Source organism: Acomys minous, assembly GCF_964271855.1.
Source record: "Acomys minous genome assembly, chromosome: 1".
NCBI classification, from domain to species: Eukaryota; Metazoa; Chordata; class Mammalia; order Rodentia; family Muridae; genus Acomys; species Acomys minous.
Window position 1 is genome coordinate 131,703,450 of NC_140483.1, and position 24,362 is coordinate 131,727,811.

Consider the following 24,362-nt stretch of genomic DNA (forward strand, 5'->3'; position numbering starts at 1 on the left):
GAGGTTTTGATCTATTTAGATTTGAAATTTGTATGTGATGATATATGTGGATCTGCTACATGCATCCATCCAGTTTAACCAGCCTCATTTGTTGAAGATTCTGTCTGTTCTCCATTGTATATTTCTGGCTTCTTTTTAAAAAAAATCAGGTGTTCATATGTGTGGATTTATATCTGGGTCTTCTAACCAAGTCCATTGATTAACATGTCTGTTTTGGTACCAATACCATGTTGTTGTTGTTGTTGTTGTTGTTGTTGTTGTTGCTGCTGCTGCTGCTGCTGCTGCTACTACTACTATATCTCTATAGAAAAACTTGAAACTGGAGGTGGTGTTACCATCTGCATTTCTTTTCTTATTCAGGACTTTTAAATATCCTGATTTTCTTGTATTTCAATATCAAGCTGAAAGCTATACTTTCAAGACCTGTAAAGAACCATGGAATTTTGATTAGGATTTAACTGAATCTGTAGGCATTTTCACTATATTAATCTTACCAATCAATGGGCATAGGAGCTCTTTCAATCTCCTGATATGTTTAGTTTTTTCTTCAGTATCTTAAAGTTTTTATCATACACATCATTCACTTGCCTGGTTGGAGTAACCACAAGATATATTATTTGAAGCTATTGTGAAAAGTGTTGTGTCCATGATTTCTTTCTCAGTTCATTTGTCAATTTTATGTAGGAGACTACTGGTTTTGTCAGTTAATTTTGTATACAGTTACATTCCAAATCATCTGCAAATAAATATAATTTGACTTCTTTCTTTTCAGTTTGTATCTCCTTGATCTCCTTCAGTTGTCTTATTGTTGTTTTATCAGAGTTTTGATTACTAAAACAAATAGGTATGGAGAGAGTGGACAACCTCTTGCTACTGATTTTAGGGAATTTGATATTGGCTGTGGGTTTGTTGTAAACTGCCTTTATTATGTTCAGGGAAGCTCATTCTTTCGCTCATCTTCCCAGGACTTTTATCTTGGGGAATGTTGGATTTAATCATTGGGTCTTTTTGCACCTAGTGAAATGAGCATGCAGTTTTATCTTTCAGTTTGTTTATATGGCGTATTTATTTTATTGATTTACTATGTTGAACCATCCATGCATCTCTGGAATAATAATGGATTTTTTTTACATGTTCTTGAGTTTAGTTTGCAAGCATTTCATTGGAAATTCTGCATCTACATTCATAAGGGAAACTGGTCTGTAATTCTCTTTCTTTATTGAGTCTTTATGTGGTTTTGGTAGGCCGGTTGGTGTTGGTAGGCTTGTTTTTCAGCATTGGCAAAGCAGAAAATCTCAGCTAAGTAACTATGCCTCTTAAACAAAAATAAGAAAATTTTCCAAGGTTACCACAGCAGAAGATGAAGCAAAGACTGCTTCCTGACAAGTATGTCTCTCAGATGGCCTTATTTATGCTTATATCTGACTTTTTCTGCTGTTTAGTTTATACTATGTTGTTAAGATTGTATCATGGAGTTCTTCGATAAAGAACATTAGGTGGGGCAAAGTACAAGATTTTTTGCTATCTGTATCTAACTTTACAACACTCAAATAAATCCAAATGGAGGCTAAAAATGAATTCATTATGTAGCACTGCCCGTTCCTCTCACTTCCTATTAGTAATTCTTTCACTCTACTTTTTTCCAATGGCAGCTGCTGCTTTAAGACATTGTGCGGTTCCCAACAGGAGAAACTAGAGACTGTGCTAAGTTATATTGTATGAAGAACAAAGCAAAGATGCTAAGAATCCTCCTGCCGGCCAAGAGCAGCAAGACAGCACTTTTTATCAATTTTCACATAGGATATAGCCTATCAAAGTGCTAACATGAAAGTTGCCTTTCATAAGTCTTGCCTCAGTGAATCCTCTGTGCAAAATTCACTCACCAAACAAACATAGACTCCAAACTTAATAGAGCAAGATAGAACACTTAAAAAGAAAATGTCAATTAGCTTCTTAGGAATCCTTTTTAAAAATTTCATAAAGATCACATAACTAAAGTAGTATTTTATAATTGGTATGTGAGGAGTTTTGTTGGTGGTCTAATGTATGTGCTTACATATATATCTAGTCTTTTAGTAAACATTGAAGTAGTATTTTGTATATTGGTTAAAGCTTAAGAGCAGGGATCAGGATTTTTAGTAAGCAATTGAGTAATTGTTTTATATAAAGGTAAAATAAAAACTATTTGAATATCATCAAAAATTGTTCAAATATGGCACAATGAACAACTGACAATTGAGTTAATTAAAATTAGCTAGGGTAGGAAAATGCATGTACAAAGTGATACCTTACGGAAAATAAGTATGAAGAGAGTATAGCACACCAACATTTTTGGGTGGAATCTCTAGATATGTTTGAGTACTATAACATTTACAATGAATATGACATAGGAATAAAACAATATCTGAAATATTATATAACAAAGACATAGCAGTAGTTTTATATATAGGTGGTATAGTTCTAAGGCAGTATTTTTGTTTTTATGTGTTCTCTATTGGGTAAATATTTACTTTCTAATCAGAAAGATCAATACAAATGTTTTCATTCCTAGAGGCAGCTTACCATATGGAAATGATAAAAATGTTGATATTGCATGGCTAGGCTTGTGGACTGTCTTCAATATGTGTTCTTTTCATGTTATGACAACAGAATAGATAGACTTTGAACATCCACTAGAAATAATATGTCCACTAATAAGTGAGAATTTTTGCACTTAAGATAAATGGCTTTTTATCAAGACTATATATTGATATAGTTTGGGCAGAAGCACGTGCTAGGAGAACTTTGGTATGATAGCATGGTAGCCCTACATTTTGTATGTGAGTATCTTAAAGAAAGATATATTTTTAGACTTTAGTTTAGAATAAACTTCAGATTTCTATTCCTGGTTTTGGAGAATTAAAAAATTCTCACTAACACCCCTGCTACAGACACTAGAAAATAAAATAAATATTCAAATGCTTGAATGCATTGGAGAGTTCTGAAGGCCAAGATCTGGGAGAAGCTGAAACTAAGACAAGTAATCTTGGCAAATGAGCTGACTTTTTCCAGGGACATATGCAGTTCCTAAAATGTTGGCTCAGAGTCTTGGGAGATGAGCATCTCTTTTGATAGAAGTCAGAACGAATCACAAGTAGTTCTCTTTCTTGGGCCCAGCTTCAGCTCAACATCTTCTCTGGGTTTGATTTAAGGTGATCTGATTGCTAGTTTCTCTATGGCTGACAGAAGCAAAAGTAAATGTCCTCTGTCTCAGATAACTTCTTTTTCCTTTTTTGATGTTTCCTACAGTACTTTTCCTTGGCCAAAGATAAATTTACTTTGCTGTAACTTATGGAGACTACTTTATTTTTCCTAAAATTACATTTTAGACTAAGAGAAGTTTTCTTTCAGCATCACAGTATATTTCCATTTGCTATCTGACTACCTTTGTCTACTGAAGAACAATATCAATGACCAAATTTCTAAGAATTCAAAACTCTTGAATTCAGTCTGATATTTTCAATAAGGAAAAAGCAAGTCTAATAGATTTCTATAACTGTCAATTCTATGTCTCCACTCCCACTCTTTTATTAGTTTATTGGGATATAATACCTATAATGAAATTCTGGGAATCTCCTCATTCATAACAACAATATACTTGTCGCCCATACAAGAACATGAAAAAATGAATCATCAGCTCTAATGTACTATCAACTGTTATCCTCAACTTTTAATAAATTCTTAAGCTGTTTGTCTCATTAGAATCTACACAGATTATACTGAGACTATGAATTCCAGTTGAATTGTAGAGACATACTCATTTTATAATGTTTTCTTTATAAAATAACAGTATTTTATAGATATTAAGTTTTATTTTATTTTATAAATTTAATATTTGTTTCAACTTTGCTTCAAGCAATTCTACCTGCATCATTTTTTTCCAGCACATACTCACTTCATGACTTTGTATCACATTTTGATAATTCTTACACTATTGCAAACTTCCTTCATTTTTATTATATTTGTTATGGTTTCTGTGAGGAACTAGTATGCATTGGAAAAAATGATGCAAGAACATCTTTGATGTTATTGAAATTGTTTTTAAAAGCCTCACGCATCTGAGATTTCTTGGTATCTTTGGCTCTTTCTGGCCCTAAAGATCTCAGAGTCTTTTTTGATTGTCACTTAGCCTACATTGGGCCTCTGTTGTCTGGCTCTTGCTCCATCTTTGCTGACTTACATGGAAGTCTGTCTTCATGAATGTGGGTTCCAGGAAGAGCTTCACCCAGGAGCCTCAGTCCCCTTCAAACACTGGAGAATCTCCATTTGTCAACATGACATAGCCCAGAGTTACCCAAAGGAGTCTCAACTGCCTTGATCAGACTGGCTTGTTAATTTGTCAATGGGGCATTTTCTTGATGTGGGGAGGACCCAGCCCACTGGAGGGGATGCTACATCTGAGCTGGTGGCTTTAGTTTCTATGAGAAAGTTAGATGAAGAAGTTAAGGGAAGCAAGCCAGTAAGTAGCTTTCCTCCATGGTGCTTGCCTCTATGAGTGCTTGAGTTCCTTCCATGACTTCCCTCAATGATGGACTGGGATTCAGAAGTATAAACCAAGTAAATCCTCTCCTCTCTAAAAAAAATAAAATAAAATAAAATAAATAAAAGCCTCATACTCACCCATGGAAGGTGAAAACTAAATTTTAAAATATTTATATTCAGACTGTTTCCACCTCTTTTTGTCTCTTCAGGCCTCCTTTTTTTTTGAGACACAACTGTATTGAAATTTGACCAAGCAAATTTCTATGATGATCTACTTAAAAATGTTCAATTCAGTATAATTATGAGAAACACCTGGCAAAAGTCCTGTAGGGCAACATGTGTATAAGTTTGTAAGTTATGACTGAAGAAGGAAAATTATGAAGAAAGATAGATTGATACTCTCCATAATGGAAGCAAGACAGGCTTCATGCTGATGTGAAGAGGGTTTGGTAATCAGAATAGAAAGTCAACCCAGAGCAAATCCAGCAACCTTCAGTTAGAGAGAGTAAAACAATGCCAGAAAAAATTTGAAGCTCGCAGAGACTGGGCCATGAGATTTATAGCCCATTACCTGGAAGATCCAGCTAAAATAATTGATAAAATTTCAGGATTTAGAAAAATCTGTTAAGCCTTTTAGAACTAGATATAATGTCAATGATTTACTTCAAAGATTCAAAGGGCAGAATTTCTGTATCATAAAGGCTACAGCATCTAGGACTCTAAATGTAGAAATGTCTCATTTTCCTTTCCAATACATCTGGCCTTTCTACAAGTGGGATGGTAAAGCTAAGATGACCACACATCTGTTTTAAAAGTAGCATATTATACTGGCCTTGCCCATCTGAGATATAGGGAGCAAACAAAGGAGAGTTGGATGAGGTCTACAACCCACATTGGATACATTCCCAAGAAGGACTGAGCAGCTTTTGGGTTTGAATCACTCTCGGGCCCCTGCTTACCAGCCTGGCTCATCTGGGGCACAGAAGACAAACAAGCAAGGTACTGTGGGAAATGCTAGCAACTTTGGACTTAGATTTCTCTCTGCCTGCTTCTCATTTGCCTGGGCCATCTAGGTCACAGAGAGAGAACCAGCAGAAGTGAATTTGGTGCCAAGCCACAACCTACATTTTCTACAATACCATGGAGGCCTGAGGGGCACCAGAGCAACTTTCAGCTTGGAGCTCTCCCAGCCTACTCCTTGCCTACCTAACCCAACTGGGATACAGACACGGAACCTAGCAGAGCTAAGCTTGGTGTGGGCTCCAACATACATTGTCCACCATCCTGAGGGAGGCCCCTGGGGATCTCTAGTAAACAGCCTTCAGCTTGGCGCTACCTTCACCTGCTCCTGACCTGCCGGGAACATAGACATATGACAATACCAGAAAATGGTGGTCCTACGAAAGCAAGCCTTAGAGATATTAACACCCATGAAGTGCAAGAAGAAGATTCTAAATCTGAGGTGAAGAAAATTATAAAAGCCTTGCAGGATAAAAATAAATCTCTCAAAGAAATACAGATGATACGATAGTATACATAAGCTGATTAGCGCCTTCAGCAAAATAGCTGAATACAAAATCAACTCAAAAATGTCAGTAGGCCTCCTTTATACAAAAGACAAACAGGCTGAGAAAAACATTAGGCAAACAACAGCCTTCACAATAGCCACAGAAAACAGAAAGTGTTTTGGTGTAAGTCCAACCAGACAAGTGAAAGACGTATGAAAAAAACTGTCAAGTCTCTGAAGAAAGAAACTGAAGATATCAGAAGATGGATCTTCTCCCATGCTCATGAATTTGTGGGTTAACATAGTAAAACTGGCCATCTTACCAAAAGCAATCTACAGATTCAATGCAATTCCCACCAAAATATCAACACAATTCTTTACAGATCTTGAAAGAACAATTCTCAACTTCATATAGAAAACCAAAATATCCCCAACACCTAAGACAATCTTATACAATGAAAGATCTTCTGAAGATATTACTATCCATTATCGCAAGCTGTTCTGTAGAGCAACAGTAATAAAAACCACATGGGCCTGACATAGAAACAGATAGCTCAATCAATGGAATCAAATTGAAGACCAAGAAATAAATTGAACACACATATGGATATTTGATTTTTTACAAAGAACCCAAAACCATGCAATGGAAAAAAGAAAGCTGGTCTAACTGGATGTGTACATGTAGAAAAATACAAATAGACCCTTATTTATCACCCTGCACAAAACTAAAGTCCAAGTGGAACTCAACATAAAATCAAACACACTAAATCTGTTAGAAGAAAAAGTGGGGAGGAGCCTTGAGCTCATTGGCACAGGAGACAACTTTCTGAGCAGAACACCAACAGCCCAGGCTGTTGATCTTAGGATCAACAATTAATAAATGGGACCTCATGAAACTAAAAAGCTTATATAAGACAATAGACACTGTCAACAGAGCAAAATGAAGCCTACAAAATGGAAAATATCTTCACCAACCCTACATGTAACAGAGGGCTAATATCAAAAATATATAAAGAACTCAAGAAATTAAACATCACCAAACCGAATAATCCAATTGAAAAATGGGGTACAGAACTAAACAGAGAATTATCCACAAATGAATACTGAATGACCAAGAAACACTTAAAGAAATATTCAACGTCCCTAGTCATCAGGGAGTTGTAAATCAAAAGACTCTAAGATTCCATCTTATACCTATCACAATGTCTAAGATCAAAAACCCAAGTGACAGCACATGCCTTGGAGAAAAAGAAACACTCCTCCATTACTAGTGGGAATGCAAACTTGCACAACTACTTGGGAAATCAATCTGGCACTTTCAAAGAAAACTGGGAACAGCTCTACCTCAAGACTCAGCTATTCCACTCCTTGGCATATACTCTTAAGATGCTCCACCATACAACAAGGACATTTGCTCAACGGTGTTCATTGCAGCTTTATATGTAGCAGCCAGAATCTGGAAATAACCTAGATGTCCCTCAACAGAAGAATTGATAAGGAAGCTGTGGTACATATACACAACAAATTCTATTCAGCTATTAAAAGCAAGGAAGACTTGAAATTTGCAGGAAAGTGGATGGAACTAGAAAAGATCATCCTGAGTGAGGTAACCCAGATACAGAAAGACATGCATGGTATATACTCATTTATAAGTGGATATTAGCTACATAATACAGGATAACCCCACTACAATACACAGGCATAAAGAAGCTAAAGTACCCTAGGAAGAATGCTTAATTCTCATTCAGAAGAGCAAATAGAATAGACACAGGAAGCAGTTGAAGAGAAGGAGAAGGATGGGAGCCTACTATAGAGGTCATCTGAAAGACTGCACCCAGCAGGATATCCAAGCAGATGCTGAGACTCACAGCCAAACTTCGGGGTGGAGCACAAGGAGTATAATGGAAGGTTTGGGGGATAGAAGCACCTAGAGGGGGCAGGAGTTCCATAAAGAGACCAGTAAGCCAACAAATCCCAGTGGAGGAGGGGGTTGCTACAGAGGCTGATGCACCAGCCAAGGGCCATGCATGGTGAGGACCTGGACCCTCTGCTAAGATGTAGTAGACAGGCATCACAGTCTCCTTGTGGGTCCATAACATGGGAGTAGGAACTATTTCTGACAAGGATTGTGGTGCTCACTCGTTGATTAAGTCCCTCTGGTGGGGTGGCCTCGCCAGGCTACAGAGGAAGATGACACAGAAAATCCAGATGAGGCTTGATCAGCTGAAGTCAGATGTTAGGGGAGGTGGGCTCCCTTTTTCTGATAACTAGCGGGGGTGAGGGGGGGGTGAGGGAGGGCGTATCCACCTGGAGGCAATGAGGGAGGAGGCTACAATTGGGATGTAAATTGAACAAGTTAAATAGTACATTATACATTTTAGTCACATTGTTAAGGACTACTACTCAGAAAAAAATATCATTTAAAAATATTACTGCTATTTAACAATGTGCCTGTTCACTCATGAAATCTGATGTAGATGTACCAACAGAAGACTATTAACCATTAACAATTAATCCATTGCCCATTAAGAAATACACTGTAAAAAGTGAACGTGGGATAGGGAGTTTGTAAAATAAATTCAAAATATTCTGGAAGTGACTCATCACTCTACATGTGACTGTGATATTAATGATCAGTGAAAAGGCTGAAGTATCAACATCAGCTAAAATTTGGAAGGCACTGATTTCATTTTAGAAATGCTTTTAGTTGTGTGCAATGTGACTTGGTATATAGCCAGAGTGAATACGAGAAATTACTCCAATTTTTATACATTTGTTAAGATTTGTCTCATGGGGCCGGCAGAGAATGGTCAGTGGGTAGATGGACTTTCTAATCCTTCAGCAGACCCAAGTTTTGTTTCCAGTACCCACACAGTGATTCACAGCTATAATTTTTAATTTACAGAGAACTAATACTCTCTTCTGTCCTCCTCAGTCACCAGGCACACCTGTGATGCATAAACATACATTCAGGCAAACATTCATATACAGGACCTGTTTCATAGGATATTCTGAGAGTTGCTGAAGAAAATGGGTATTTGGCAGTGATATGTATTTGGATGTGATATTCCCTAGATGTTGGCTACATTCATTTAACCTGAATGAATACATCATACATTTAGCTCTTTTTATTTTGTTTTGGAAGATCTGTTTATTGGCAAGGGTAAGCTGATGAAGTGCATAGTTTTTCTCTTAGTGTTAATCTGTGACTTTGCATATAATATAATTTTATTAAATTGGGTGCACTCGTGTCAGGTGTATAAATGCTTAGAATTGTAACTTGTAAAATCTTAGTGGCCTGTCTACTTAGTTGGCATAAAGTTCTCCTTTTTATTTCTATAATTAATTTTGATTAGTGGTGTATTTCATCTGATATTAGTACAACATGTACCTCTTTCTTCTTTATTTTGTTTGGAATTCCTATTTTCATCCTGTCATCCTGACATTGACTCTGAATTGATAAACATTATTCACTTATTGAAAAAAACTGAGCTCTATATTTTTATTCCAGTCAGCTAGTCTATTTCTTTTGGTTGGTAAGTATGATAGCTAATATTCAGAGTCATTTCTTAAAGTTATATATTCTCTGTCATTTCATTGAGTAAGAGAATTTTCTACTGAGGGACACTTAGGCTGTTTCCATGTTCTGGCTATTATGAATAAGGCAGCCTGGATGAGGAGACCTGGTGGCACTCAGAGGAAGAATAGCAGGCTACCAAGAAGAGACTTGATACCCTATGAGCATATAAAGGGGGAGGAAGTCCTCCTCAGGAACAGTCATAGGGGAGGGGAATAGGGGAAAATGGGATGGAGGGAAGAATGTGAGGATACAAGGGATAGGATAACCATTGAGATGTAACAAGAATAAATTAATAATAATAAAAAAGAGAATTTTCTATTTTTTTTAAATTTCTTAACAATTGTTTGAGCATGATTTATTCTTTCCCACAGACTCAAACATGGCTTCTCTGATCACATCCAAAGACCTTCTAGGTCTGTGTGATCCTGCTTGAATGCAGACATGGCACACACATTTAATCCCTCTGGCTGGAATACAGACATGCCCTGAGTATACACCTTTAATCCCAAACAATGAAGGTAGTTAGTTTGTAGAAAGCTGCAGCCATGTTTGAAAATGATGTCTAATTGAGAGGCAGACAAAGTGATGAACCAGAAAAAGATCTGACATAATAGGATATGCCCAACTCTCATGAGAGCAGAGAGTAAAGAGAGGTAACTTAAAAGAGGGAGAGAGAAAGGAGGCAGTTTTACTGGAGGAGTTTTACAGGCCTGGTTTGAAGACAGAACAAGCCAGACACAGGTAAAGACATAACAAGCCAGAAGATTAGAACAGATTCCTAGAGTTAGTTTGAGACCAAGCAGAAAAATTCAGTCAGAAACTGAGAGAAGCCAGTTTGAATCAATCAGCTTGGAGAAAAATTTGAATCAGGAGAGTTGAGTTAAACCAGCCAGCCAGAATTCAGAAAAAGCTAGAAAGAGTGGGATTATTCAGCAGTAAATCTCAGATGCTGAAAACATCTTAGGCCTAGATTAGATTTGTGTGGCGGCTAGAAGCTTCCAGACTAGGCCTAGGTTAGCAGACAAGGCCGTAAGCCTCAGAATTGACAATTACATCAGGTGAATAAAAGATACATTAACACATAGCTATGTTAACCCTCTTCAGTACAAAGGATTCCTTCAAGTATATTCTACAGGGCTGACTTAATTATTAATTTACTTAACCTATTTTTATTATAGACATTTGTCTTTTCTTCTTAAATTATAAGAAATAGTTTTATTAGGTAGAATAGTCTAAGTTGTCAGTTTTGTGTTTTAGACCTTGAAATACACATCCCACGTTTTTCTGGCTTTTAAAGATTCTAAGGAGCATGTGGAATTATTTAATTGAAAAGATGAACAAGATCAGCAAATCCCTAGTCAAATAGGCAAAAGAAAGAAGACCATTATTAATAAAATTGGAGATGAATAGGGATACATTAAAACAAATAACAGTGAAATTCAGAAAACAATCAGGACATACTTTAAGCAAATATTCCACTAAAATTAAAATCCTAAAAATCATGGATACATGTCTATATAGAGAGAACCTACAAAAATAAACAAATATTAAAAAATAATTTAAACAAATCTATAAACAATTTCAATTTTGTTATTTAAAAGATGTTTTGCAAGTGAAAAAAAAAATCCCATGCCCAGATAGGTTTATTGCTGAGTTCCATCAGATCAATAAAGAAAAACAAATTCCAACGTTCTCAAACTCTTCTCTAAAGAAAAAGAATTTTAAAGAATGAATGCTATTGTGCTCCTTTTTAAAACCTAATATTATTCTGATACCAAAACAAAAGAGAAAAAGATACAACAAAGGCATAAACAAATCTCTCTTGATTAACATAAATAAAAAAGATATCAATAAAAGTCAAATTAAAAAAATAAAATCTCAATTCAAAATCCCTTCAGAAAAAAGTTCCACTGCGATCAAGGTGACATCATTCCCAAAATTCAGAAATGGCTCAACATGTGCAAGTCATATAAACTGAACCAAAAGTAAATAATACACGATCATCTCAATAGGTTCAGAAAAAGAGTTTGACAAACTCCAACTTCACTCCATGATAAAAGCCCTGAAGAGGTAGGAAATAGAAAGACCATATCTCTGGGCTATAGAGAAGGCTACAAGATTAAAAAGGCTTTCTGTTTTTTCAAAGGGCCATAGTTCAGTTACCAGCAGTGACATTGGCCAGCTCGCAACACCTTTAACTACAGGTGTTCTAACCTCTGTCATTCATACTTCTGTAAGTAGACACTCCCCTATACTTGTAAATAACCCAAATAAATTCAATGTATGACTTGGATGAAATTGTTAACTGTTTTCTGTACTTGGTTCATTATTTGAAGTGAATATATGTTTTCTTGATGTTTACCCAGGAAATTTCTTTCAACAGAATATGAGATCCTTGGATTTGGTTTCAACTGAATTGTTCAGCCTTTTGTTTATCAGTGTTTCAACCACACAAAAAGTCCATGACAAATAAATTGGATTGTTACTCCTCTCTTGACCAAATGTTTCTGAACAGAATAAATTCCATAGCTCTCAAATTAATGACCTCTTTATCTTTAAATATTATTTCATGCATATACATGCAAATTCAACCTGAGGGATTCATTTAGTATTGCACCAATGAATATGTGTTTAAGATTGACCACTTGGGATTGGATAATCTGTCAAGGGCCTCCTTCCAGGAGAAGATTAATTCTCCCTCTCCAGGCAGCCATTAGTTGCTTAAAGATATTCATTTAGGAGTGGGGTCTCTTGAGAATTCCCTATTCACATTGCAATGTCAACTGAAATTGTCCTTGTGTATGTCATGTTCAGGTTACCATATTGTTAAGGGTCTGTGGGTGTAACTTACTGCTATATAGAGAAGATATTATCTCTTAGCAGATATATTGGTTCTATAACTCTTATAATCTTTCTTCCTATTCTTATTGATGTTTCCTGAGCTTTTGGTGTAGGAGCTGCATTGGAGATTTTTTTACCTCTGCATCTTGATCAGTCATGGATTCTGTGATGGTGTTGTTCTGTTAATTTGTGGCTATGCCATCCTTAATCTGATTTTGTCTAGGTACTTGCATTTTGCCTAAAACGCTTTTTCATGTTTATCTTTCCCTAATAGGAATAGCACCTGCGGAAGAATGTTGTCTCCTCATTTCTATTATCTGCTTTTCTAGGAATGTGCCCACTCTGCTGATTTGAATAGGTATGACCCCTATAGACTCATGTGTTGGAAGGCTTGGCACGTATTACAAGGTGTGGCCTTGGTGTAGTAGGTATGGTCTTGTTGGAGGAAGTATGTTACTGAGGGAGCAGGCTTTGAGAGCCCCTATGCTTAAGCTGTGCCTCCTGTGGCACACAGTCTCCTTCTGCTGCCTTCTCAGATAAAGATAATGAAGTCTTATCTCCTTCTCCAGCACCATATCTGTCTGCATGCCACCATGATGATAATGGACTAGACAACTGAAACTTTAAGCCAGACCCAATTAAGTATTTTCCCTTTATAAGGGTTGCCTTTGTTATGGTGTCCCTAACTAAGACACATACCAAGCATATATATGTATATGACAGTTTATCTGTATTTGCAAAGCAATGGGCAGACTGTGGCTCACAGATTTTTCTTTCTTTTCCCTTCTTCAAACTAAGTAGCATGCAGAAGAGGTAGTGAATCAAGTTGGAGTGGTGGGATATGTAAAGCACCTCCAATTACACTGGTATAAAATTCTACCCAAAGTATTATGAATTTGGTAGAGAGATAAACGGAGGGCACTTATATATTAAAATTTTCCATAGGCATTCCTATGGAGTTTGTTTGCTTTGATGAGAAAATAATCTTCATTCCCTCAAGCTCTGTACTGAAATTTTTCTCTTATCAGAATCCTTTTCTATTTTTTTTCTTTAAAATATTGCTAAAAGACAAGGCATGGTGGCACACAGCTTTAAAAATATCACCAAGGAGACAGATGCAGGCAGATCTTTGTCCAGGTCAGAGAGGGCTACATAATAAGACTTAGTTGTTGTTGTTGTTGTTATTATTACTATAGTATTGGGGAAAACAACAATACAGGTTAGCTAATTGTCAAACATCTTTTTAAAAAATCTACTGAAACAAAAAAAATGAAACATGGAAAATAGAGCAGTTACATTTATATATACATTCTAAAATCTACTCTTTAAATAAATATTTATTATCAAAAGTCCCAAATATCTTACCACACATTGAATTGTAGAGGTACATAGTTCTATCCTTAAATAAATTACTGTCTATGTGAGAGGACAAGCAAGGGGTCAGCTTTTAACACATTAAATCATCCACTGATTCACTCATTAAAGTAGCAGTGCACACACACTGTTAAGGAAATACAAAACAATTGGCCTAATCTAGTATGAGAAAAAAATCTTATAAGTGAAAGCCCAAGTAAATTTTGTAATCTGAGAATCTGACAAAAAAGAAAAAGAATGTTGGGGAGCTACAAGCAGTGTTTATGAGAGGAACTGTGGAAATTTGAATTCATGTTGGGTTTGTTCTATTTGGCCCATAGATTGTCTGTAAAAAGTACCAAAAGAGACACAATCAGTTTAAGGAAGGTATTGCCTTAATGATACACCATGCTAGAGATTCTGAGCTTAAACACTGCATTAGACTGATTACATGCCCATAACTACTCAATCAAGTAAGAAAACAACTGAGAAGTTCTACAACATTGGTAGGGAAATTGGTGTGGATACATAGGAAATCATCACAAGACCAGATTAACATATATTTTTGGCTGAAGAGTATATGTGTACAAAAGTCGACCTGAGAGTATACTATCACTTATGAAGAAGAGAGAGTTGAATAACTTGGTAACTGAAGGAAACCACTGAAAAGTGGCAATAAGCACGCTAACTCAAACTCCCTATAAAGGACGTGACAACACGCCTGCCCTGGTCAAATTTCTTTGAGAACAATTGGGTATATTCAGTAAAGGAATTCTGCAACACAGCTTATATCTGCTGTTATAAATAGATTTTAGAAAGAACATCCAGTTATAAACTGCGAGCCTTCTTCTTACTTGTCTTATAGATTTGCTCTTCACTTATGGGATCGTTTCTATAGGTACAGACACGTCTCTAGGATGCTGTTGAGAACAGCTAACGTATGATGTGGCAGCTGACCTTCTATCTCAGAATCTTAGCCTTACAGAGCTAAGTCTACATATTCTCCTCTTCTCTAATTACTCTTTGTCCCTTAGATCCTGCCCCCCTGCTCCTACCAGCAAACTGTTTAGTCCGTGAAATAAATCTAGAATTTGTATTGTTTAGTTAAAAAGTTAACACATAATTTTTTGAATAATGTCAACAAACAACAATAATATACCACAGACAGTTATATGGTCCACAAAGCCCCAAATACTAAGTTTTACAGACAAAGCTTTATCATACATTGCTGAAGTGGTGAGCCATCCCATTCTTTTAGTTACCATTTGTCTCCGTAGCCTATTTTTTGTCAACTGCTTTTAAGTAATTTATTGTTGAATGGGCTTTACAACTTGCTCTCATTTCGAATCATTGACATATTATTGACTGTTTCCTATCCGTTTTTTCTCATGTTTTGTGAATCACTTGCCTTCCATATCCTTCCCCTTGTGTGTTTCACAGGATCCTTGCTTTACTTGATTCTTGGCACTAAAAGTACAATTTTGTGCTGTAACTAATAATAAATTTTTTTTACTTAATCATGAAACTTTCATCTTAAATTTTGCTGATTCATCAGAGCAAAAATATGAACATAAACATATACTACCCTTATTTCACACTACCTTTTCATTTTCCTTCAGTCCTTTCTTTTAATTTCACTAGTTTTCTTTTTGAGTTTATGGAATTAATTATCTAGTCCATGCACTTATTACTGATTATCCCACCTACAGATAATTAACCCATCCTAAATGCTGCTTTTTTTTCCACTTGAGTTGTTTGTTTGAACAGTCAAATTTAGTCAGGTTTTCTAAATCATATTTTATTTTTCAAAGATGAGTTGAAAGTACATAAAATTGTACTGGACATCTTCCAACGTGGGTGTTTAGCTCATTTCACACAGTAGACTTGGCAACTGCTCATGATCTCCGTACAGAAAGAGCTGACACCACAGTCAACCACGTCTCACCTCAATTTGTCCATTGCAATGATGAGGTACATGTAAGCTTTTTATTTATTTTGCAACAATGGAGCAGACACAGCAACTTCATTTAGAGTCATTTGAAGAGCTAAATATCATTATAACATAGTTTCCTGTTTCTCTCCAGCATTATCCCCAAGTTATCTCCACTTTTCCTTTTTGAAGTGATTTGGGGGCATCTATGCCAACTTTTAAAAACTTATTTGCACTCAGAACTTTTGTGCGATTTTCTCAGACTTTCCATTGTCCCAGGCTTTCTACAGATGCAGGGCTACAAATGCAGGGCAGTGTGTTCTCAAAATATCCAACACAATAACCATTATGAGATAAAGGATGTGCAGTACTCCAATACTACTCCTCAAAGAGAGAGAGAGAGATCAGTCCTCTCACTCTGGGGTTATTCAAGAACAAAATCTCAAGCCTGAATTACAGTAGCATTTACATGTAATGAGCCTGTTTTTACACACTAATTTAACATCTTGCTTTTTGATTTCTCAAACTGATACCTTTTCTAGTTTAAGCTAAGCCCTAAGGTTGTAATCAAATTAAAAAATTATTTCTCATTAATAAGCTAACAATAATATTCCATCAAACTTTGCTAACACTCTCTCTCTGCAAATATCAATAGATAAAAGCAGCCAGTGCATAAAAGCGTCTGTCTACTGCATTAACATTTGACAAAAATAATATTTCTTAACATTACCAAAGAACTATCTATTTTTGAAGATCATACAAGTTCCCATTGCATGGGCCAGTAAGGGTCATTAAACACCAATGGGTCTCTGAGTCCTTCTTTAGAGTCAATGACATTGTAGACTTCACTCAGGATCTCATTTTCCTCCACACAAGGTCTTCAGGGCAAAGAAGGCAAATGAACTATGAAAAACATAATCACTGCCTTTACTGTTGCTTTTTTTGTCATAAAAATTCCATTTATTTAAATTCCATTAAAAAGCACATTTGGCTGCCGAGAGCATAAATACACACTTTTATTATACTTAGCATTTTTCATTTTCAAAAAAAAATACATTCTGACATTCTTTTAGATAAAAATGGTAAAATATTTTCAAACTACCTGTCGTAGCTAACCAGCTTCTGTGTGTATTTTGTATACAATAAATCTAGAAAAACAAGTACTTTGGATTTGAAAAGCAATTCCAAAGCTCTGTTCATATCCCCATTAGAAGTTACTAGCTTACACTGATCATTATCACCACTATGATGCTTGCCTACTCCTGATGACTTTTCCAAACACACATATCTTAAAATTGCTTAAATTACTTGAGCTGTAATGGAAAATATTTCTAACCTTTCATTTTTCTAATTGTTATGATATAGCTAATAAATCATTACATAAGCAATTGGTAGTGCCTGGAGTCCAGGAAGGCTATTTAACACAATGTTTGCCTAAAAAGAAAACACTCATTTCAGATACCCACATCTGCCTATGCACTTTGGAGGATTAGAAAAACTAACTATTGGGGAAAGATAACCAAGACATGATATTAATAAATGTCGAAATTACTCATGAACTTGGTCAAATGACAATTAATACTATATGAAAGCAATTCTTATTCCTAAGAGTATTGATATTTATAATCTAAAAGATAGATTTATTAAAATAGAATTTATATCTAACATCAATGTAAAATAATACCTTGCCAAATGGAGATTTGTATAATTGTACATAATTTTATTCCAGAATATCTGTATTATAATCCAATAGGAGCATTTACATAAGAATATCTATCCATAAATTTTATCAGTTGCAAGACTGAAAAACTAAAATGTAATGGTCATCAATACAAAATTGCTTGAAAAATGTGAGGTTTTGACATTGTTTCCAAATATTGTGTGGTAGTGGATGCATGGGTGCATTTCTAGACTCTTTATATATGTTCCATTGATCAACATTACTGTTTTAGGGCTTGTGTCATGATATTTTTGTCACTATAGCAATGTAGTATAATTTCTTTTTTAATATATTTTATTAATTTATTCATATTACATCACAATTGTTATCCCATCCCTTGTATCTTCCCATTCCTCTATCCCTCCTATTTTCCCCTTTCTCTCCTCCCCTATGACTGTGACTGAAGGGGACCACCTCCCCTTGTATATGCTCATAGGGTATCAAGTCTCTTCTTGGTATCCTGCTATCTTTCCTCTGAGTACCTGAGTGGCCTCCCCATCCAGGGGATGTGGTCAAATATGTGACAACAGAGTTTGTGTGAAAGTCAGTCCCCATTCTCAACTCAACTGTCCATTGGCTAGATCTGGGAAGGGGTTCGAAGTTTACTGCACGTATTGTCCATGGCTGGTGCCATAGTTTGAGCAGGACCCCTGAGCCCAGATCTGCCTATCATAATGTTCTTCTTGTAGGTTTCTAGGTCCTTCTGGATCCATTCTCAGATGCTTCTCTCATCTAGAGTCCCAATAGGATGTCCTCCCCTCTGTCCCACTTTTCTGGTAAGTGAAGGCTTTCATGGGACATGCCCCTTGGGCTAGTGTGCAGATACAAGTGAGTATATACCATTTGACTCTTTCTGCTTCTAGGTTAACTCACTCATTATGATCATTTCTAGTTCAATCTATTTGTCCACAAGTTTCAGGAATTCCTTGTTTTTAATAGCTGAGTAGTATTCCATAGTGTAAAGTCCCACAGTTTCTTTTCAAATCTGATGACATCACTAGCATTGTCATTTCTGGGAGGTATTTGAGTTTTGTATACTTCAAAGTGAACTTTGGGATTGCTTTTCCTAGTTTTATAAAGATGTTCACTGGGCTTTTGCTAGATATTGCATTGAATATACAGGTTACTTTGGTGTTATAGACATTAAAAATATATTAATTTTGCCAATCTATGCATATAAAAGGTTCTCCCATCATTGAGAATTTTGTTGTTGTTGTTGGTGATGGTGATTGCGGTTTTGTTTTGTTTTTGTTTTTTCTCTAATTTGTTTCTTCACTGTATTGACAAATTTTTCCTGGTCCCAGTGATTTACCTAACTGGGGTGGTAAATGAATGAAGAAATGACAGACAAACATACAGAGAAAAACTGGGATCAAGTAGTCTGGGCTCTTGAATAAAAAGCCTCCACCCCAAAGTTTCTGTGAGGCAGAAGACACTGTCAACAGAACAAAGCAACAGCCTACAGACTGGGAAAAGATCTTCACCAACCCCACATATGACAAAGGTCCAATATCCAAAACTATAAAAATAACTCAAGAAATTAAACACCACCAAACCGAATAATCCAATTAAGAAATGAGGCTCAGAACATTCTCCATGGTTGAGTAGAGAGTGGGGTATGACTTTCACACGTACTCTGGTGCCTCATATTTGACCATGTCCCCTGGAGGGGGAGACCTGGTGGCACTCAGAGGAAGGATAGCAGGTTACCAAGAAGAGACTTGATACCCTATGAGCATATACAGGGGGAGGAAATCCCCCTCAGGAACAGTCATAGGGGAGGGGAATAAGGGAAAAATGGGAGGGAGGGAAGAATGGGAGGATACAAGGGATGGAATAACCATTGAGTTGTAACAAGAATAAATTAATAAAAAATAAAAAAGAAATAAAAAAAGAAATGAGGCTCAGAACTAAACCGAGAATTCTCAACAGAGGAATATCGAATGGCTGAGAAACACTTAAAGAGATGATCAATGTCTTTAATCATCAGAGAAGTGCAAATCAAAATGACTCTGAGGTTCTATCTTACACCCATCAGAATGGCTAAGATAAAAAATTCAAGTGACACCACATGCTGGTAAGGATGTGGAGAAAGCAGAACACTCCTTCATTGCTGGTGGGAAAGCAAACTAGTACAACCATTTTGGAAATCTACCTAGTGCTTTCTCAGAAAACTGGGAATAGGGCTTCCTCAAGACCCAGCTATTCCACTCCTTGGAATATACCCAGAAAATGCTCCACCACACAACAAGGACATATGCTCAACCATGTTCATGGCAGCCTTATTCATAATAGCCAGAACCTGGAAACAGCCGAAATGTCCCTCCATTGAAAAATGGATAAAGATGCTGTGGTACATTTACACTATGGAATACTACTCAGCTATTAAAAACAAGGAAATCCTGAAATTTGTGGAGAAATGGATGGAACTAGAAATGTTCATACTGAGTGAGATAACTCAGAAAGACTCACATGGTATATACTCACTTATAATTGGGCACTAGCCCAAAAGGCATGTCCCATGAAAATCATCACTTATCAGGAGATTGGGATAGATGTGAGGACATCCCATTGCGACTCTAGGTAAGAGAAATATAGGAAAATGGGGAAATAAAAAGATCCAGAGGGTCCTAGACACCTATAAGAAGAACATCGTGATGGATGGATCTGGGCCTAGGGGGGTCTGCTTAAACTACTGCACTAAGGACAATACAAGTAATAAACATTGAACCCCTACTCTGATCTACCCAATGGACTGGACATTCTCCACAGTTATGTGGAGAGTGAGGACTGACTCTGACATGAACTCTGCTGCCCCATATTTGAGCACTTCCCCTTGATGTGGAGGCATGGCGGTACTCAAAGAAAGAAGCAGGCTACCAAGATGAGACTTGATAGCCTATGACCATATAGTGGGGGAGGAAGTCCCCCTAGGTCATAGACCTAGGGGAAGGGAATAGGGTGGAGGGAGGGAGGGAGGGAGGACCAAATGGGAGGAGACAAATGATGGGATAACAATTTAGATGTAATCTGAATAAATTAATTTTTAAAAAGCCTCAGCCCCTAGGTAGTGCAGTGTACTTACTATACACAATTGAACAGGGAGGCAGGGTTATGACACACAGCTGACCATGGAAGTGGAGTTATTATGTATAGGTAAACATAGGTTATTATAAACAACTGAACAAAAAGGCAGGTTTGTCTGACTTTGGCAGGAGCATTCTCTATAGGAACAATTTTCAGGCTGTTAATATGCAGGGCAACAAAGATTTGGTGGACATTTTCTCCACTCATTGTCACTTTAATTCACACTAGACTTACTTAAACTTGGAGATGACTTTGCTATTCTTCTGCACCTCACCTGGGGAAGGCTGCCTCTCTCCAGAAGAGCTGAGATTTGCTTTCTGGAGTATTATAATTTTCACTGTAGAGGGCATTTACTTCTTTGATTTGTTTATTTCTAAGGTGATTTTTATGTTGCTGCTGTGAGCATATATTTCCTTCAACTTTTCTCTTAAATTTATTATCAGTGCTGACTTTGTGTTGAGCTTCTTCAACAGAAGGTGCTTGGAAAACCAGATATCCACGTGAGAAGGAGTAAAACTCGATTTCACTCTGCACAAAATCCATGCACATTGACCAAAGGCACAACATGAAACCTAATATGACTTAATATGACTCTGAAACTACTAGAGTTAAACAGGAAAAACACTTCAAGACATAAGTGGAGGAGAAACGACCAGAGATTCCTACCGTGAGTTCTGTCTTCAATTTCCTTATATGATAGACTGTGGTATAGAAGAATAATCCAAATAAACCCTTTCCTCCCTACCTCTCACCCCCAATGACCATGGTGTTTTCTCACAGCAATAGAAATTCTAACTGAGACAGGGAGGTGATATCTAGAATATACAACAAAAATTAAACACAAAATAATCTTCAATTATTAAGTAGGCCAATGTTCTCAATGTACAAATGTCCAATAAGCATTTTAAAATGTTCAACATTCTTGGCAATTAGGAAAATGCAAATAGAAACTGCTTTAAGATTCCATCTCACTCTAGTCAGAATTATTAATTCTTATGACATCAAGAATATAAATGACAACAAACTGGTAGAACACGAGGAAAGACTATTCCTTAAACATTGCTTATGGGAGTGTAAACTGGAGCATCCACTATGAAACTCATTGTGAAGATTATTCAAAAACTAAAACTACAGTATGACTGAGATATCTGACTTGTGGGTATATTTATTCCAAAGCTCTGAGCTGATATACCATAAAGATATGTGTACATTCTTACTTATTGCTGCACTATTCACACTAAGAAATACAACCAGTCCATATGTCCATCATGAGATTAGTGGATTATTAGAATGTAGTACATTTGCACAGTAGAATTTTATTTCACCATATGAATAAATGAAACTGTGACAATTTTAGGGAAATAGATACAACTAAAGATCATTATGCTAAGGAAAATACGCCAAACTCAAAAAGAAAAACACCATGTGTTTAACCCAAATGTAGAACCTAGATTTGAATTTGTGAGTGGTTAGGGGAGATGGTAATCATGAAACTAGAAAGACATCCATGAGAGTAAAACAAGGAACCTGAAGGAAGAGAGGAAAGGGTGATGGAATACCTAAGTCATGAAAGCAGAGCCAGGCTACTGTAGGTTGTGTGGAAACAGTGAAGTGGGAACAGGAGTCAGTGTCACATGACTAAGAAAAAGGTCTATATGATTTCTATGACAACTTAAAATTAACAAACATGATAAACTTAATTTATATTCACATGATGGAATGTTTTATATATATATATATATATTTGAAGTTTATTATGATAAAGAAGCTGTAACTGTATCTAAAATACCTGCCTATGTCCAAGATAGCCCAAACCTTAGCACCGATGATAAGGGACTGTTGAAATCCTACCTCTAATTTAGGAGTTTTAGGCAATTGATAGCTGCCAAGCAGGAAAAGAGTCAGCATCTCCAGGGATGCATCACATGTACATATAGGTAGCATCAAATTGTACACTGGGTTAAAGAAGAAGAAGAAGAAGAAGAAGAAGAAGAAGAAGAAGAAGAGGAGGAGGAGGAGGAGGAGGAGGAGGAGGAGGAGGAGGAGGAGGAGGAGGAGGAGGAGGAGGAGGTGAAGTTGGGAGGGGATGTGTCAGAATATAGGGAAGGAGGAATGGGAAGGGGTGTTTTTGAATTATGAATGAAGCCTTGTATCACTGCAAGGACTCTAGTCTTGTTACACATCACAGAGAAAGCTCCTGAAACTCACACACTGAAATGTAAGGAGGAGAGGAGAATAGGCATCTGTGCCAAGGATAACTTAGTAAAACAGTAAGACAATGACAGCAGCAGTAGTATTAAGGTCTTAAAGAAAAAGTAATGAAAGTAAATAAAATAGATATTAATTGTTGAGATAAAGAATAACAATAGCTATATACATATAAGCATTTTTATGACAACTCATTGCTTGTTCCCATTTTATCTTCACATGAGTATGAATGTGTATTGAAGAATACATAGGCAATGTGAGACATGGAATAAGAATCACCAATATTTCCTTATGACCTGAATTATTTCAGTTGTTCTGCCAATAGCGTGTACAACTTGCATGTTTAAAAACTATTTTTTCTTTCTCAGAAAACTAGAAAAAAGGCTACCTCAAGACCCAGCTATTCCACCCCTGGGAATATACTCAAAAGATGCTCCACCACACAACAAGGACATATGCTCAACCATGTTCATAGCAGTGCTATTTGTAACGGCCAGAATCTGGAAACAGCCTAGATGTCCCTTAGTTGAAGACTGCATAAAGAAACTATGGTACCAGTCATAGGGGAGGGGAGTAAGGAGAAAATGGGAGGGAGGGAAGAATGGGAGGAGACAAGGGATGGGATAACTATTGAGATGTAACAAGAATAAATTAATTTTAAAAATCTACAAAAATGAAATAAAAAGAAACTGTGGTACATTTACACTGTGGAATACTACTCAGCTATTAAAAACAAGAAACCTGAAATTTGCAGGCAAATGAATGGAACTAGAGATGATCATCCTGAGTGAGGTAACCCAGTTCCACAAAGATACACATGGTATATACTCACTTATAATTGGACACTAGCCCAACAGGGATGTCCCCTGAAAGTCTTGACTTAGCAGGAGATTGAGATAGATGCTACGACTTCCTATTGGGACTCCAGGTGAAAGAGGTATGGGAGAATGGGGAAATAGAAGGATCCAGAGGGTTACAAGAAGACCATAAAGGCTGGTGGATCTGGACCCAGGGGATGTCTACTCAAACTACTGTACCAACCAAGGACAATGCATGCAGTAAACCTAGAATCCCTATTCAGATGTAGCCAAGGGACAGCACATTCTCCACAGTTGTGTGGAGAGCGGGAACTTACTCTGACATGAACTCTACTACCCCCTATTTGACCACTTCCCCTTGGTGGGGAGACCTGGTGACACTCAGAGGAAGGATAAGCAGGCTACCAGGAGACGACCTGATAGGCAGTGATCCCATGGTGCAGGAGGAGGTCCCTTTCTATCACAGACCTAGGGGAGGGGAATAGGGTAAAAGAGGGAAGGAGGGGGAACAGGAAGATACAAGTGAGGAGATAACAATTGAGATGTTATCTGAATAAATTACTAAAAAAAACCATTTTAACACAAATTAATTACTAAAATCTCTCTGACTTTTAAATTTATTAAAAACCATTTTTATTTGCTCTAATGTCACAAAATTTTGATCTCTTTTCTACACAAAATTTTCCCACTGCTTTGATATTTATAATGTAGGAATCTTATGTCTTGAAATAACAAATAACACATTTTCTTATATAATATTGTGTAAATTAACATTATAATTCTCAGTCTAAAAATGG

The 24,362-nt window shown here is 36.6% G+C and overlaps 1 long non-coding RNA gene across 1 annotated transcript in view; it reads right to left on the bottom strand.

Moving 5' to 3' along the window:
* LOC311603752 overlaps positions 1 to 24,362 on the bottom strand; it is a 688,670-nt gene that overhangs the window by 309,914 nt on the left and 354,394 nt on the right. The gene's annotated exons all lie outside the window — the stretch shown is intronic.